This window comes from Ruditapes philippinarum, unplaced genomic scaffold (genome assembly GCF_026571515.1).
Source record: "Ruditapes philippinarum isolate M1 unplaced genomic scaffold, ASM2657151v2 ctg395_1_1_1_1, whole genome shotgun sequence".
Taxonomy (NCBI): domain Eukaryota; kingdom Metazoa; phylum Mollusca; class Bivalvia; order Venerida; family Veneridae; genus Ruditapes; species Ruditapes philippinarum.
The window spans coordinates 105,047-123,189 of NW_026858316.1; the positions used below are offsets into that span (position 1 = coordinate 105,047).

The 18,143-nt window shown below is 32.4% G+C and overlaps 1 protein-coding gene across 1 annotated transcript in view; it reads left to right on the forward strand.

Annotated features, from left to right (window-relative positions):
- Nucleotides 1-16,096: 16,096 nt before the first annotated feature.
- Nucleotides 16,097-18,143, forward strand: part of LOC132752802 (tyrosine-protein phosphatase 10D-like) — a 90,283-nt gene continuing 88,236 nt past the window's right edge. The window contains exon 1 of the mRNA XM_060743188.1: nt 16,097-16,346. The gene's annotated coding sequence lies outside the window, so the exon portion shown is untranslated. The remainder of the gene's footprint in view (nt 16,347-18,143) is intronic.

Here is an 18,143-nt window from a genome sequence, read left to right on the forward strand (position 1 = left end):
CTACAATCTTTCTTTCTCCACCAGAAAATCCCTGTTTGTCACCATTAACATGATCATAGCTTCTTGTCCTACCATGACTGTTTCTCAATAGATTGTTGTGATTGTCATTTAATTTTCTGCTTTTGGGTGGGGTTGGTAGAACATCAGTAATATCTTCCATTTCAGCTGTGCCATCTGACTGATCAATAAAGCGTTTACCAGTGAAATCAGAATATCTCCGCCTATTGGTTTCAGTATTTTTATCACAATTTTTCATCATTTCAGCAACTTGTTCATCCTTTAATCTTTGGAAAATCTCTAGAGTTGAATTTCTATGCACTTTAAGAATATGTCTATCAACTTTAGGATCCTTTTGCTTCTTTTGAGCATTGAAATCCTTTTCTCTACCATTCCACTGATCAGATCTATGTGTTTTCTTTGATAACTGAGAAGACATACTCATTTTAGAAGGTAAACACTTAACATTTTCTCTTGAATTTTCAGCACTAGAATTTCTTTGTTTAATGTTTTTGGACTGTGCTTTCTCACTTTTTTTTCCAAATTCAAAAAGATTATTAGAATTTTGATCTTTTACGTTTTTGCACACCTCTTGACTCAACCTATCCACTTCCCTATCAAGAGATGTTTCACAAACATTTTCCATCTCTATAGACACATTCTTTAACCACTTCTCTACAAAACCTGCAGATTCTTTGGTTTTGTCAGCTGGACAGTTCACAGATACATTCAAAAAGGCTGACTGGTCTGCTAATGATTTATTGAAAGTGTCTAAATTCTGAAGAGAAAGAACTTCTGGTAACTCTTCATTAACTGGTGTATCATTTGTCAAACTGTCTTCATTAAGTGTACCAAAGCCTGAATCTTTCCTGGAACTTCTGTTATCATCATGAAACGAATCTAGCTCCGTTTCATTACAAGTATTATTATCTTTTAGTTCAGCTGCAGAAGACTGCCACTTGGACACAAGCATTCCTCTTGCTTGTCTATGATGTAGTGGTGTATTCAACTTCTTAACATTACTTTTATCCTTATGCATGTAACTTTTTTCAGTCCTTGATGTTCCATTTAGAGCACTGTCAGGTTGTAATTGACTATTTACCATTCGCACATCAGAATTAGCATTATACATATAATTATCTTCAGTTCGTGATTTCAGATCTGGAGTTTTGCCCCTAAACTTCTCTAGTTGTGGGGAACCTTTTACTCTAAAGGAAAGTGACAAATCACTATAGGAAGACCTGACATGTTCTGAACTAGGTTTTGGGATAAGATTCCTATCTGTTTGCTTTGTACTGTCCTTTGTTGAGTCTATATAAGAGTCATATATTTGTTCTTGAGTATCATAATCGTTACTGGAGAGTTTTATAACATTACGTTCTTCTTTTTTCTGATTAACTATTCCTTCTAACCACCATCTGTCCTTCGGTGCCAGGCTATTTTCAGTTTTTAACCCTTCATTTTTATTTTCTACCTTATTTTTATTGTTAAACACTAGATTCGTGTTACTATTATTTCTATTATCTCCTTTAAGTTCTGAAAAAGGTAAGAATATGGTAGACACCCTTTTTACATTCGTCTTTTCTGGGCCACTCTTTACATTATCACTATCAACTTTTGTTCTGTGTATCACAGGGCGACTGCCACCATGATAACTCTGTAGCTCAGTGTTATTTAGCTCAGGTTTATACTCCTTATGCCATGTTTTACCATGATATTCTGTTGCTTGCTGGGTCTCTTTTAGATCTGTATCTTGAACAACCAAGTAAGTTTCATCTATTCTGCCGAAAGGGTCCTGCAACATATACATTTTTGATAAAGTTTTATTTCAAATGTTGTAGAAAGGCAATTTGATAATATGATAAAAACATTCATATATTGATATGTATTGCACAAAGCACATCATGCCTCAGATATGAATAGATTTTTACCTCTTTAGCATTATTGACGGTATATGGTTTATAATGGTTTAAGCTTGTTACCTGAAGAAATTAGTACTAAATGAGAAATAATTTGTCATTAAGAAGAAAAACATAAACAAAGTAGTATTTTGTCACACAAAATACTCACTAAAACTATACTCATTTCCAAAAAGAAACATATAAGAACAAAGAATGTCCAGGTAATTGACTAATGAGTAACTTTTTTGAAATTATAAAGTATACCAGAAATAAAAGTTTTTTAAGAAATAAACTTAAAAGCCTTCTGGGGCATAATGGGCCTTTAAAATGACTAAAATATATTTTCTGAAAAGTCATCCTTTTAAGAGAGAAAGTTGCTATAGTAAAGACGTATTTCTGAATCTCAGCATACACAAAGAGTTGCAAAGTAAACTGTACAAAAATTGTTAAAGTCTTTTTGCTATCAGTGACACTATTAATAGCTATGGTGAACTTTACTTTGAAATCAGAAAAAAAAGTAAAGAAGCATTTACAACAAATATTTTTAAACATCTATCAACATGGCTAAAAGTAAAAAAATATAAATATTTTTAGCTTTCTGAAACTTGGGGCCTAGCTTCTTTTTACTTTGAGCAATGAGATATTAAGCAGCTAATAGAGGTCCACTAGATCAAGTTGCACACAGGATATATATTATATTTCCAAGGTCTTGTGATTTCTCACAAGAAATGCATTTTCCTATGTTTGTCTATATAAAGAACTATAGCTGCCAGGTACACAGCATGCTAGACAATTCTCAGTACTTAACAACAACAGCTGTCAAAAGGAGAGCCTGCTCAACTATTCTCAGTGCTTCATAGTAAAACAAGATTCTGGATAATGTAGACTTTTTCAAAAAGGGCTATAATTCTGTCAAAATCCATGTTAGAGTTATGGGCCTTGGTCAGTGACCGCCTATTTTGCTCTACAATTAGTGTACGAAGTTTAATCCCATACCCATCAGTAGTTGAAGATACCAACTTGCACGCAAAAACTTAACCAAAGTGTGAAAGCGACGATGCATCCGATTAAGAACAATACCTCTCTCTATTTTACCATTAGTCAAGCTATTAATGTGGTTTCTACAATTTTAACAATAATTTTCTTTAATCTGACTTATGAATCTAGTTTTTGACCCTTAATGACCCAGGAAACATCAAATCATCTTCAGAACAGAACTGGTACAAAAAGTTAATAAATAAAGCATTTGTGATGTTCTGTTTTTTCAGCCGAATTAGACTTCCTTGACTTACAAATGCAACATTGATCTTTCAGACAACCTTTGTAGATAACCACATATATAGGGATGATTCCAATGAAATTCCATCAAAATCTTTCTAGTGGTCTGCAATATTTTATTAAAATAAACATAAGTTCATCACTTGAGGTAAATTCTTGGCACTTTTGCTAAGGTGAGTGAATAAAAACAATCAAATCAGAATTTGTCAGACATTGAGACTATCTTACCCTGTTTCTGTCATCATAAGCCAGTTTTCTGTGAATGTCAGGCGAGTTATCATTATCTGTTATTGTCTGTCTAGTATCCTCAGCCATTGTTCCAGGAATGTCACCATCTACCTCATCATAATGGGGGTTATCTAAATACATGAATAATTCAAAGGCTATTTGATTTTTAAGATTTTGGCAATGAATTGCTTTACAGTGTGAATTGAAGTAGGTCGAGTATTTACTGAAGGGATTTCAGAAATGATAATCCTTAAATTGTGCATCTTAAAGTACAGATTGATCCACATACAAACAGGGCATGTTGATATAAAAGCAATATTTATAACTGGCATTCTGCCATATTATTGCATACTGACTCCAAATATTTACCAAACATTTGATTTTTTGTTGTTGTTTTACTGGGTTTTAAATAACACTGACACTATAAAGGCGATACATAAAATCTTTATAGTTTTACAAGTGAAGAAAGACATCAAGTCCTCAATGTTGCATCATCAGGTGCACACTATCTCTGAGTACAACAACAAACCGTCTCCATCAGCAAACTGAAAAAGGTTCCTAACATTTAAGAGGTTTTTTTTAACATGACAAGAATGGATATTTTTTTTTCAAAATCTGTGTTCCATTTGTTGAAGGTGTGCACAGACAACTTGTGTGCAAATTTTTAGATCCTTCCCTCAATCCATTTTTCCACAATTATCATTTCAATTGTGCAAAATGACTCAAAATGAAAACCTTTAAGACACTTTTAATTCAAATCAGGCTTTGAATTGTACAAAAAAGTCATTGCTTATTCAATTATGAGTATACTACATGAACTTTGTCATCTTTGCATATTTCAATGTTTAAATTTCCCAAGTTCATCTATGTAAGAATTTCAAATTTACTGTGTTTAGGTTTTTCGACCTCAGTGGACTTTCTTGAAAGAATTCTTAGTTCCAAGCTAGATTTAAATCCTTAACATTAAAAGGCTAGTTATAGTCAGAGACCATAGAGGCTCTACATCTTAAAACTTGTTAAAAATATTTGAAACCAAATATAGGCCCTGTCCACTCTCTACGTTTGTTTACTTGTTTGAATTTTACTTCAAACCAACACAGTATAGGTCATATGGTGACGTTCCAGCTTTACTGGTGGAGGAAGAGCTCACGGCCTTTCCATGCATTATTTCAGGCACAAATGGGCACCTGAGAAGAAACACCGACATTCTGTAAGCAAGATGGATAGCTTCCTCGAACCCACAGCGCTGAGGGGCAAGTGGTTTCAAGTCCAGCACCTTAACCATTTGGTCAAGAATGACCTACCACACTCTGAGTAGCACATTGTTAAGTGAGCTTACCTGCAGGTCTACAATCCTGATCATCGGCACTAAGATCATCTTGAACAGATTCGTCCTCATAGTCACTGTATAATGTCGGGTACGAGCAGCTCGATACTGAACTCAACGTATCACCTTCACTAGGTTCTGGCTCGTCTTCCTCTAGAAACTTTTTAACGTAACCTCTCGTATCTGTACCGGAAATATTGTAAATGCTAAATAAAAATATTAACTCATTCATAACAACCATAAAATACAAAACATTTCCTGCGAACTTTGAAAATTTATGATCAATGTTAACTTAATACACTAACAGTTTAAGCAACATTTTTCATTAGTATTTCTTACATTTAGTAAAGTAATATACTGTTGTATCATAGTTTGGGGACCTTTCTATAGAAAATGTATAACAGACAGAGTTAAATTTTATGTCAGAGTTAAATGGTAAACAATTACATGCACAGTACCTTAACTGGAGTGCAGGTATTAGTTACCTGCACTCAAGTTACCGCATAGTCTGTTGGAAATAAAAATAGAACATGCTCATTGACTGGCTAATTTTTTCTGGGGTTTACTTTTGTTACAACAAAGGGATAATGACAGAAAAGTCAAAGTCAGATGCTTGATCATTGGTTATCTTTTCCTGGGGTTTCATATTGTGACGACGGAAAGTGTTTTTATTTGTCACGGGAAGTGTTTTTATTTTTGCCTATGATACAAGAGAAAGAACATCAAAATACTTGACAGTCTGATTTATACTCACAAGTTATAGTTAAAGTGGGAACTGGGAAACATAACAATTGCCCATTTAGCAAATAGTAATATTCAAATTTCAATAATATCTTCGGATGTATTCATATGGCAGCGATGCAATGTGACAAAATACACGAAAAGCAGATTTTTTTCCTCCAGCTTTCTAACCATGAGATAATGTTTGGAAAATATGTGACATCATAATAAAAGAATGATGTCAGACACCGATACCCTGGAGAGTAGGACAATTTTCTGTAGTGTCAAATAATAGTAAAGTTTAACAAGTTTAACTGTTAACATCCTTGTAACCTTCAATATATAAAGAAGGGCAAGCCCGTTTTACAAGTCGGACAGACATAAACTATAAGTACTATCGGATTACTATTCTAATAACAGTGTTTGAGGACTGATTACGAACATTTTAAAAACTTCGGCCCAACCCTCTTGCTATTTATCATTTTCGCAAACCTGCTTTTTCCTGTATATATTTATAGCGAGTTCAAAGAGCAGGCCTGATAAATTTTGAGTCTGTGTATTTTGTAAAACCTTTAATTTTACAAACACTTTTAACATGCAGTCAATTTCAGATAGCCTACAGTGCACCAAGCATTAGTTTAGTTTTACCTTAACCATACTGATTATACTTATTCTATTTATAGCGCACACTATATAGCAAATGAATACTCATAAACAGATGCATTAACTTTCATAAGATATCTCATCAATAATTGTTTTTACAAAACATTTCTTAGGATTTTGCGCCAAACATTGGTCTAACCACTCAATATATATGAGCAATAAAATATGATTGACCTAACTAGAAAATATATTATAGAGTTTTCAAACAAAGAAGAAAAAGTGTATGTAACCTTCAGCCTCCAGAAAGTCTGTATTTATGGTCCTTTCAGTTGTATTCATCAATACTGAATTATCCTGTGTAAAAGATAATCACACACAATAAAGATAATACATGTAACATACAAATACATAGATGCAACAATTATATCTTTAAAAGTAATATGACTTGTGGAAGTGTAAATTATTGGCATTTACAAAACCATATCTATTTGCAGCTTTACAATGAGGGTTTTACTGCCTAATAATAGTGTAATAAGTTTATCATAAAACACATTTCATTATGATTCTAGCAAAGTAGTAAACAAATTATAAATGTAGAAGTCTTTTTCCTATCATCAATGCATATATTTTGCTATTTATAGTACGACATGTTTGTAAAATCGCTTTTCATTGGATAATCGCATCATTTTAATATATAGTTTTATATACATGGTTGATGTCAATTTATGAAGAAAATCTCATTTTTAACTCTGAAAAATGAAGTATGCTATATTATAAATTTATTATAAATATTCCTGACAGGTTATATGGCAGTATGTAATTTTCAAACAACCTTTTATAAAGGGCCCAATAACTTGTCAAAATTTTTATAACTAAATTATATAATACATGTTTACTTCTTCTTGAAGAAAAAAAATTAAATGAACCTTACATGTACATTAAAGTAAGACATGGAATTGCCATACACACACTTATCTTCAATAAAAAACTCTTTAACTTTGTAACAATTCATCTTGAAGAGAAAATTTCTGTCCGAATTGAAAATGCTATTAACAATATAACTACATGAATTGAAAATGCTATTAACTACATTTGAAAGAAACCTTTTAAAAATATAATACACATGATCAATTTCGTACTCACCTTTTCTTTGTATTTAATCATGGATTGATCTGGAGAGAAAAAAAAAAGACTTTGTCAATGAGAACAATGTATATTAAATATACTCCTATAAATAATAAACATTACATAATAATATATCAGCTTCATAAAATTCCTTTAATTATGTTTTGAAAACTACTTCTATTTCCAGTATTGGAGAAAAATTAATCACCCACTTCTTATCAACATGTAATTTTTGCATGTTTTGCTTTAGTGAGCTAAATACTCGAGTAAAAATATATTAATCATTTTATTGTGAATTTTAACTTGAGCTACATTTTTTCTGAGTGTATCTTCTTTTATGTACAATAATTCAATATCAAGTGTGTTTCAAAAGAACATAATATCATTGATACAGTATACGATTTTATCTACAGTAAACTTCTTGCAAAAATGTTTATAAAAATCATAAACTTACCGTACACTGAATCAAACTCCCGTTCACTAAGTAATAAAGCTGAAATTACATATAAATTCATTAATTTTGTAAAATATACATGTAAGTAAAGTATGAGAAAATATTTTCACAGTCAAGATACGAATAAGTCTCCATCTCTATGAATGACCTTGACCTTATGTATGATTTTCTATAATTAATAATTTAATAGTATAATATACTTATTAACCCTTTCCCCCATGAGCATATTGTGAAAAATAGCCGTTTTCACTGAAAAGCCTCCTGTTACAAGTTCAAACTGCTATGAAACTATGAAAAATGCTTCAATACTAATCAAACTTGGCACAAATGTTGACTGGACCATTGCCTTTGTAACGACATGCTCAATCTTTAAATTCCTGTTACCATGGCAACAAGGGGACATCTCAAAATTGCCAAAAATCACTATTTTGCCTCGATTTTTTCCATCAAAATTTATTTCAAAGTGCTGCAACTTCTCAAGGGATTGAGATAGAGTCAAAGGCTTTTCAGCGTTGGTTACACATTACATTATGATCGACCTGGGGTCATTTTTAGCCTTTCACAAGTCCAAAATTTTCTTGGCGATGAGGGGGACTACCGCTCCCATTCAAACCCCCCAAACAGAAGGGGGCACATCCCCCTTCTGGCAACCCCCTGATGTAATATTTGGATAGGGGACGGCGCCGAAAAAATGGTCACTTTTTAGCAACATTTCTCAAACGAAAACATGTGTTTGAGGCCTAAAACAAGGGGGGGGGGGTCGAAAGTGCGTTGTTTCGTATATATACATATGAGGTAAAGGGTTAACAAAAAATGATGAAAAACTTTGGAATCACCTAAAAACTAGTTTTTCCATGTCAACATTGTGGTCTTTCAGCTAATTTTGGTGAAAAATTGTTGTTTTGTAACATTTATAATTTTTTTAGTTAACCCTTTCCCCCATGAGCATATTGTGAAAAATGGCCGTTTTCACTGAAAAGCCTCCTGTTACAAGTTCAAACTGCTATGAAACTATGAAAAATGCTTCAATACTAATCAAACTTGGCACAAATGTTGACTGGACCATTGCCTTTGTAACGACATACTCATTTTTTTAGCAACATTTCTCAAACGAAAACATGTGTTTAGGACATTTTTTCACTATTTGAGGCCTAAAAAAAGGGGGGGGGGGGTCGAAAGTGCGTTGTTTCGCGTATATATGAGGTAAAGAGTTAAGAGCCTAAGAGGCTGTTTGAATTGTAATGAATGACAAAAAAATATGAGCCGCGTCATGACAAAACCAACATAGTGCGTTTGCGACCAGCATGTATCCAGACCAGCCTGCGCAGCCGCGCAGTCTGATCAGGATCCATGCTGTTCGCTTACAAACCCTATAGGGAAACTGAAAGCGAACAGCATGGATCCTGATCAGACTGTGTGGATGCGCTGGCTGGTCTGGATCCATGCTGGTCGCAAACCAAATATGTTGGTTTTGTCATTACCTGGCTTATATTTGGATGCATGCGAAAATGGCAATTCAAATGCATTACAATTTTTCAAAAGCAAATTAAGCCTTTTAAGGGCTGTTTAAACAAACTTTATCATTTTTATGATTTTACTATGTATTGATCAATTTTATGAATAGTTTTGACATACATGATTTGCCTTTATGTATCTGGTTGGTGGACAAGTCAATAACTGACTGCATTTCATCTTCAATAACATCATGATCTTCATACTGTAAAGATAACGAATTTAAAATTTGCAGGTAAAATACAAACAAATTCCCGGCTCGATTTCTTTGACAAGGTTTTAGCCATTGTCTGCCTATAAAATTATCATAGTAGAACACAATGAAACTACATTTGTATATAAATATGCTATCACTTATAAGGTAGATCTGTATAAGAAATCATTAAAGGGAGACACAGGCAAAATTTTCATTTCTTAGTTTTGAATTTTTCATTCCTAATTCTGTAAATGCCATCAAAATGAATATATTAGACAGTCAAAGGAACAAAACTTTTCTCCATATAAAGAATAAAATGGTGTTTTCCTAACCTGACCCGCGTGGGTCAGGTTAGAGCGCTAGGATTTCACAATAGTTGTCACAGTGAACTCTGGAATCGTTAAAGAACATGTCAAATGAATGATTTTGACTTGTTTCAATCATACAATATCTACAGTATCTTTTAATGTAACTTCAATGATTTGTTAAAGTCACCTGACTTGTTTTAAAACTATTCGGTGATTCTATCGGCGTCTAAATTTTGCTCAACATATATAGATATATTTATGCTTCAATAGCAAAATATATAGAATCTAAACAGAAATTCATGCTGAAACTATTAGAGATGTCATTTTAGTGCGAGTTGAGTACAAAAGATCATTTTAATATTTTTGTCAATATTTCGCCTGAATATCCCTTTAAAACATTTTCAACAGGAATTTATCTGAAAATGCTTTAAGTGCTGTGTGTCTAGTGTGATGTGTTGGCCGTAAAAGGTTGCCCTGTACTTCACTTCAGTTTTTTTATATTTTTCTGGTCCTTCAGGATCATTGAGTGACAGAGTCCAGCACTTTTAAGTGATGAGATTAAGTACCGCTCAAGCCGGTGCTAGGGGGCCAAACCAAAGATTTATCATAGATAAATATACCTCAATTTTGTTATTCTATTGGCAAAGGGTCACCACAATCCTTGACTGCTATACACATTTTTTTTTCTTGCCAAAAATACAAACCATTTTTTTGAAATTGGATTGAATTTTATCCCACTTTATGCTCAAAATAACTTTTCCAGTGTTTTTCAACCAAGACAATTCAACAATTCAAGCAGTGATTCTTATAAAAATTTGGCAACATCCCTACCCCTGAATTTTGTGAATTTTTAGCAAGAAAAGCAAAACTTTACCATGAATTTCTAAGTTGAAAAAGGGGAGAAAATTCAGCCTAAATGCAAGGTAGAATTATGGATCTTGGTCAGTGACCTACAATTATGACCCTAAATGCATATGTAAAGTTTTAAATAAATATCTTTAATAGTTATTGAGATATGTAAAACTTGCAAGTAAACATTAATCAAGAGACTAAGTAGAAAAGGGGAGATGAATCAGCCTAAATGCAAGATAGAGTTATGGAACTTGGTCAGTGACATACAATTATGACCCTCCAACTATGACCCTTAGTATATATGTGTAAAGTTTCAAGTAAAGTTTCAAGTAAATATCTTTGAAGACCTTTAACCTTTAACCAAAATTTCTAACATTCAAAGGGGCAAATAATTCTGCAAATATTGCAGGCAGAGTTATGCAATTTTGCAAACTGATGTACATTGTTACTATAAAAAAGTATTGTAAATTTCAATTGAATATCTCAAGCAATAATTGAAATATTTGACTTTACAAAAAAAACTTTAACCAACGCAGAAGTTAAAAAGGGGCTTAATTCTGTAAATATTGTAGGCAGAGTTATCCAACTTGTCAATCTGATGTACATTGTTACTATAAATAAGTATTGTAAGTTTCAATTGAATATCTCAAGCAATAATTGAGATATTTGACTTTACAAAAAACTTTAACCAACGCAGACGCCGCGAGGGGGCGACTACAATAGCTTTCATATTCTTCGCATAGTCAAGCTAAAAATCACTGTCAAGTTGGCAAATCTGGAAGGGCAGATCATTACATATGCATACAGTTCATTCAAGTGTGATTATTGAAGCAGAAACACAGCAGCTTAACCCAAGTGGTAAAGGTGTCTGCCTCTCAAACTTGGGATCATGGGTGAGCTCAACTTGGGGGGTCACAACTATGTTTCTTAAAATAGTTCTTAAACCAGTACTCATTGGTTTAAAGAAGTATACTTCAGAAAACTTAAAGAAAGCTCTCTTCCCTTGAGATCTTGAGCTAAAATGTATAATTTATAAATAGGTTTTCACTATCTTAAGGTCTTCAGCGTACCCATTTATATACTATGACATGATGTGAATGCTGAAGACAACCCCGTAGGGAAAGTCCACCAATAATAGTGCCAGGAATCTGACATGCTCGTATTCAGTCATCGAACATGCCATGAAGTAAAGTGATGCATTCCTTGATTAAACTATATATAATCTGTTGATAAGCCAAGGATGGACAAATAAAAATCTTCTTACGAACATAAACTACCTAATAGTTTCCGACAGGTAAACATTTCGGCACTTGGCTGCCATATTGCCAAAATGTTTGACCAGGTGATTTTGAGATTGACCTTTACGAACCCATGTGCTTCCAATATTTTTATAAATTACTTTTTTTAAAGATATTGAAAAAGGTGATTTACTGACTTTTGTATTCAATAAAATCATATTTGCATACTAAAAAATTAATGAAAATAAATAAAAACATTATCTTGAATAAAAATATCGACATCATGTCAACAAAGATGTTCTAAATATAGATTATAGTACACGACTCTATTCTAATGATAAATCGGTTCCCGCCAATGACGTCATATGACGTCTCGCGTGGCACCTAAATGTCATGGACAACTGTAGTCAGCGTAATTCATGTTTTACAGTTAAATAGGCAATTTTAAAGACGGTATTAATATTTTGATACTTTAATTGGTATAAACGATATTAAAATAATTGTTTTATCGTAAAATGCACAAGAATTGATTGGGTCAAATGTATTTGCAAGTGAAAAACAAGGTTAAATCAACTTATGTTATTCTGGTCAGGTTTCGTAACGGGTCTAATCCAAAACTTTAATGCCGCAACAAATGAAAAACAAAAATATTAAAAAGCAGCTTATAAAGTTTTCGAAGCCAGAACTAGGTTTTCACAGACTTCCATAAAAATTTGAACCAGAGGCTGTAGCCCAAAATCGCTGAAGAAGACACAAAACGTAATAAGATGGTTGAATGTATGTCTGTTTGGAAATCTTCTATGTAAGCTACAAAATTAAAAAGTATACTTTTAATTGCGCTGCTATGGGTCGAGTTTAATCGAGTCCGAACTTAACAGATATTCAACCGCAATTTTTTAAGATATCAACATTGCGATTGCGCTTAAAATGATTCTATTCTGAGTCTGATTTATATAGGATACCATTCACCTTTTCAAGTAGACAGTCAACGCTTGACAAATAGCGCGCATAACTTTTCCTTTGATCATCAAAAAATTTGATCAAATCACGCGCCATTTTAGGCTCCTCTAAACTTCTGACAAGCGACGTTGTCATCTTTTTGTGTTAATATCTATGTATCTGGATGTATGCACAAATATACATTCAGTATATTTATAGCTCCGTGATGTATTGTAGATTTTTTAGCACATGTACTATTGGTAATTCATCAATTATTTTTAAAATTTTAATTTAATGATGTAAAAACACTCCAAAATCACTTTAAAATGATCAATAGGCCTAGATGAGACTTTTACAACAGGCACGGATTTATATTACAAGTAATATAAATCCGTGCAACAGGTTAGATAGATAGATAAATTTGACAACGCGCACTACCAGAAAAGTGTATAAGATTTAGACCCTGTGGTGCTTCTACTATATATGCAGCATAACCAGTCCCTAGTGTCATTTCACTAATGACTGGTACATTGTAAGTGCAAAAATAAGATAAACTCATATCTAGATACACGTATTAGATGAAAAGTCACATAAAAATATTGAACATTCTCAGCTTATTTATTTTCCCTTTGTCCTATTAACGCGAGTTAATACAAGATAGAACCACGGATTTATATTACAAATCAATTGTATATTATATTTATCAATCCGTGATAGAACTTAAACACGAAGGTTAGTGACATTCAGGGGGAGACAAACAAACAATTTAAGTATGACATGTGAGATACACGAGTACAGTCCAACTTTTATTCATGTTTTTTTTTTAATTATGGTGGTTAATCTAAGTATTTTATGAAATCAGAGAGAGTTGGTTCAGAAAACATGTCGAATTAGTTTATATATCATAAGGGCATTGCTTGATATTCCATAGCTATTATATTGAAACAATAATATTGAACCTTCGTGCAAAAAATTAAGAAGGTTTACCGGCCATATTTAGAAGTATCATGATTTTATGTTGTAAAAAACCTTTTTGCACTCATTTCACGATAACAAAAAAAAGAATGTTCAAATAAGACTGTAAATAAAAATATAACTAGAACTGTGTCCAAAGGACACGATCGAATGCCCCCACTGTGCAGATGTGCTCGTAAACAAAAGCATATGCATATCTGTATGTAAGATTTTTATGTGGATCTTTTTATTAAAATCTGCCATCCGGTTTAAGAGGAGTTGCGTTCACAAAATTTCTATATGGTATATACATAGTGAAAAAATCAACAAAGGGCCATAATTCGGTTAAATTTGGTCGCAGCAAAAATTGCTTCCTTTACTACCATCTACACATTAAGGTTGTTCATCCCTGGAAGTTTAAGCAAAATCTGCCATACGGTTTAAGAGGAGTTGCGTTCACAAAATTTCTATATGGTATATAGTGAAAAAATCAACAAAGGGCCATAATTCTGTTAAATTTGGTCGCAGCGAAAATTCCTTCCTTTACTACCATCCACACATTAAAGTTGTTCATCCCTGGAAGTTTAAACAAAATCTGCCATCCGGTTTAAGAGGAGTTGCGTTCACAAGATTTCGGGACGAACGGGCAGACGTACGGACGGACAGACGTACGGGCGGACGGACGGACAAGTGCATCGCTATATTCTCCCCACTTTGCGGGGGCATAAAAGCCCCCCCCCCCTGTGGGGTTTGAACCGATGCCCCATCGAAAATCTTCTTCCTGACTCAAAATAAAGACGGTTGTACGTACTATTACCCGTTATAAGAAACCACAGATTAACAAAGACCATCAAACACTGCCTCTTTATTAACAGGTTGACCTAAGGACATTATTCTCATTTCCTTACATTGTTCTTTAAAAATAGATTGGGTAAAACATTTTCTCATTTTCTTATATAGTTTTTTATGAACAGGGTTAGGTAAGATCATTTTCTCGTTTCCTTACATTGTTTTTCTGAAAGGGGTTAGGTAAGAATAATTTTCTCATTTCCTTACGTCACGAGGGTAATATACCGACATGTATAATAAATTTATTGTTTGTATGTATGTCTTGTATATTGTATCGTTATATCCCCTGTATACGTTTGTCATTTTGTTATATCATATATGTACATGTCCTATATATTTGTCCTATTCATTTTCCCATATTTTTTCTCATTTTTCATTCATCCTTTTCATTCATTGCAACATGTAACACTTAATGTCATTCTATATAATTCATAACAACTAATTTCTTCTGGACGGGCCTCCTAACATTTACTCCCCCGGATTGGAAGGCACGCTGCGCACACTAAATATACTTCCACGAGGTAGCTGTGTTGCGTTTTATTTCCTCCTTAGTAAATTGTATTATTTGTTTCCGTGCCATTACAGACCGAAACAGTTCCCCTTTATTAGGAAATATGAACCCTACGACACTTACATAGATCTTTATGAACAGGGTTAGGTAAGAACATCTTAAACATTTCTTTAAGCTAGCTGGCCTTTAGGAAAAGGGTAATTCGAGACGATTATTCGCAACAAACATCTTTCACATACCCTTACACTGTCATTATGAACATGGCTAGCTCAGACCACATTTGTTACTTCCTTACATTGACATTTAAAGAGTTACCTAAGAATATCTTTCTTATACCCTTACTCTGACCAACTCGGACCTTGATATGAACACCGAACAGCGTTAGTTTAAACCATCTTTCTCATTTCCAATCACTTGTCTAATGAAATGGATTAACCAGGACTACATGTAGTTTAGTTATTTCTTTACGCTAGCCTTTATACTTTTTATCATATTTTATTTTCAAATGATCCTTTTTTATTTACAATGTTAGTAACAGAAATAATTATTAAAGATCTAGCTGTATGTTGTGATCAAGTGGTAAACCACACTAAGTGAAATTATATATATATAATATATATATATGTGCACATAATGATGCAAATAAAACAATTTTTAAAAATCGAATAATGTGTAAAATATGTATTGCAAATATTTGTGCATATTATATGTAACCATTAAATTATCTGCATTCATTTCCTATTGTAAAATTTGACTTAAACTTTATAGGAAATAAAGTTTTTATTACCTCATTTTATTTACATGAAATGTTAAATTCGGTAATATCTTTATAAACAATGCTTTTTTGAACCTACAATATTGATAAATCTTAATTTGAGCATCATATTTAATTATGACTTAAAACCATAAAAAATTGTGTTACAGGATCTTTAACTAAAGCGTAAGGTCGACAATATATTCAATACAAATACAATTTATAAACTGTGCACTTAGACATCGACAATTTTAATACACATAAGATGGATGATGATAAGAACAGAAAGAGAAAAAATAAAACACGATCACTATATCTTAACTTCCTATTTTATAAACATTCGCCGCCTCTCAAAAATTCTTTGTCCCAAAATGTTTTTAACTAGGAAGTAAAAATAAATCTTTTTATTTGTAGATAACGGTACTTAAAATCATAGTTTCGTTATGACTTTATAGCCAGGGATATTTATTTTACTAAGCCGAGGAAAACAGGGCACCATACTGACAGCGAATTGCATTTGTTCATTTTCACAAGTTTTTGTTTTCTAGTTATCTGGAAAAATACAAAAGAATGCAACATACTTCTTGACAACCTAAATATGTAAGTTTCAAATTATCTTCTTATATTTGTATACATTATAATGCATAAACTTGTTAAGTGCATGCAAAGAAATAACATTTAATTTAAAAGCTTTTAATTTAAAACTGAAAATACACGTGCTACTTAAGGGTGAAATTGAAGTGGTATTTTTATGTTTTTAAGATAATTAACAAAACAATATTGTAAATGATAAAAATGAAGTAAAGTGATACTGAAAAACTGTTTCGCTACAAGATAGAATTAACGAATGAACGAACGAACGAACAAGCAAGCAAACAAATAAAAAACAAATAAATCAATAAATAAAATTTAATAAGATTTGATAAATAAATAAATCAATCAATCAATAAACCAAACAAATAAATAAACAAATAAATAAATTTTTATAAGATTTAATAAATAAATAAATAGAATTAATTAATTAACTAAAAAAGCAAAACACAAATACACTGATTCAAACCTCTAATTCATTTTTTTTTTTTGGGGGGGGGGGGGGGGGGTGATTGAAACATACTTAATTACATGGACGAGGTTATAATAAGACGTGTGCACATTTTTAAAGATACATTCCATAAGTAAATAAAATATAAATAAATTAATTGATTAAATAAAATAAAAGCAAAAAGAAAAATACACTGATTTAATACCTCTTATCACATTTTTGTGATGACTGAAACAGACTTGATTACATGGACGAGGTATTAATAAGATGTGTGCACATTTTTTTTGGATACATTTTATTACTCCAGCCACATGCTCAAGGAAAATATATGAAAACAGAATTATTATTATACCCGGCACATCCTTGTTATATTTGATATTATTATCACGGACGTCGGGGCATAGATATAACCAAATTTGTTGCGGTTTTAACTAGAAATAGGATGCAGATAAAGTATCATAAAGAAAATATATTCCGTATTTGTAATTGTTCAAGCTCTTAAAAATGCTACCAAAATGTTGTGTTATTAATCAAATCTCTATTTGTTTACAAGGAGAGAATAGAGTGATAAAAAACAGATCGGGAGAAAAATAGAAACATTGTGGTATGTAAGGTCTCTCTTCTGTTTACACTGTCACACACCCACACACGCACCAACGCACAAATCACATATCACAACTCATATATGTTACAATAAAAAAGTTCTCCGCTTTTTACCGGCAACAAAGTTCATTTTCCACCCAATTCCTTTAATTTTAATTAAGCTGGATACACAGTTGTACGAAACCTAACATTGTTTTTAGAATACTATTTGAATTGAAATATTAATAAAACCGTTTGACTAAACATTAAGTTTATTGTACAACTGTTTATTTCTTTGTTTTTAAGTTATAAAATAAGCTTTTTAATCATATAGCTGGTTAGGTTATTTCTTTGTTTTAAAATAATAAAACAGGTTATAAGCATAAATCATACGACATACCATGTATGGGTGTGTGCACCAAAACTGCAACTTATCTTTATCACTTTACATTGACCTTGCAGGCATTTTCAACAAGTATGTGTTTATTATAACTATCAAATAATAACCATTCTAGCAGGACATGCATTTCTGTTTCAACGTCATCCATACAGGTGGACTTTTTTTCCCCTAAAAAGGGTTATTGTACCCCTTTTCATAATTACTGGGGGCAGAAACAAGGGGCCGACCAAATGCAAAAATGCTTATTTATTTATGTTTTTTTGAAAACCATACACGAATAAAACGTGCAATCTGACTTATATTTCTTTTATGTAGTTTTGATTACCCCGTACTTGTAATAAAAAGGCTTTTTTTAAGACATGCTTTAAACCGG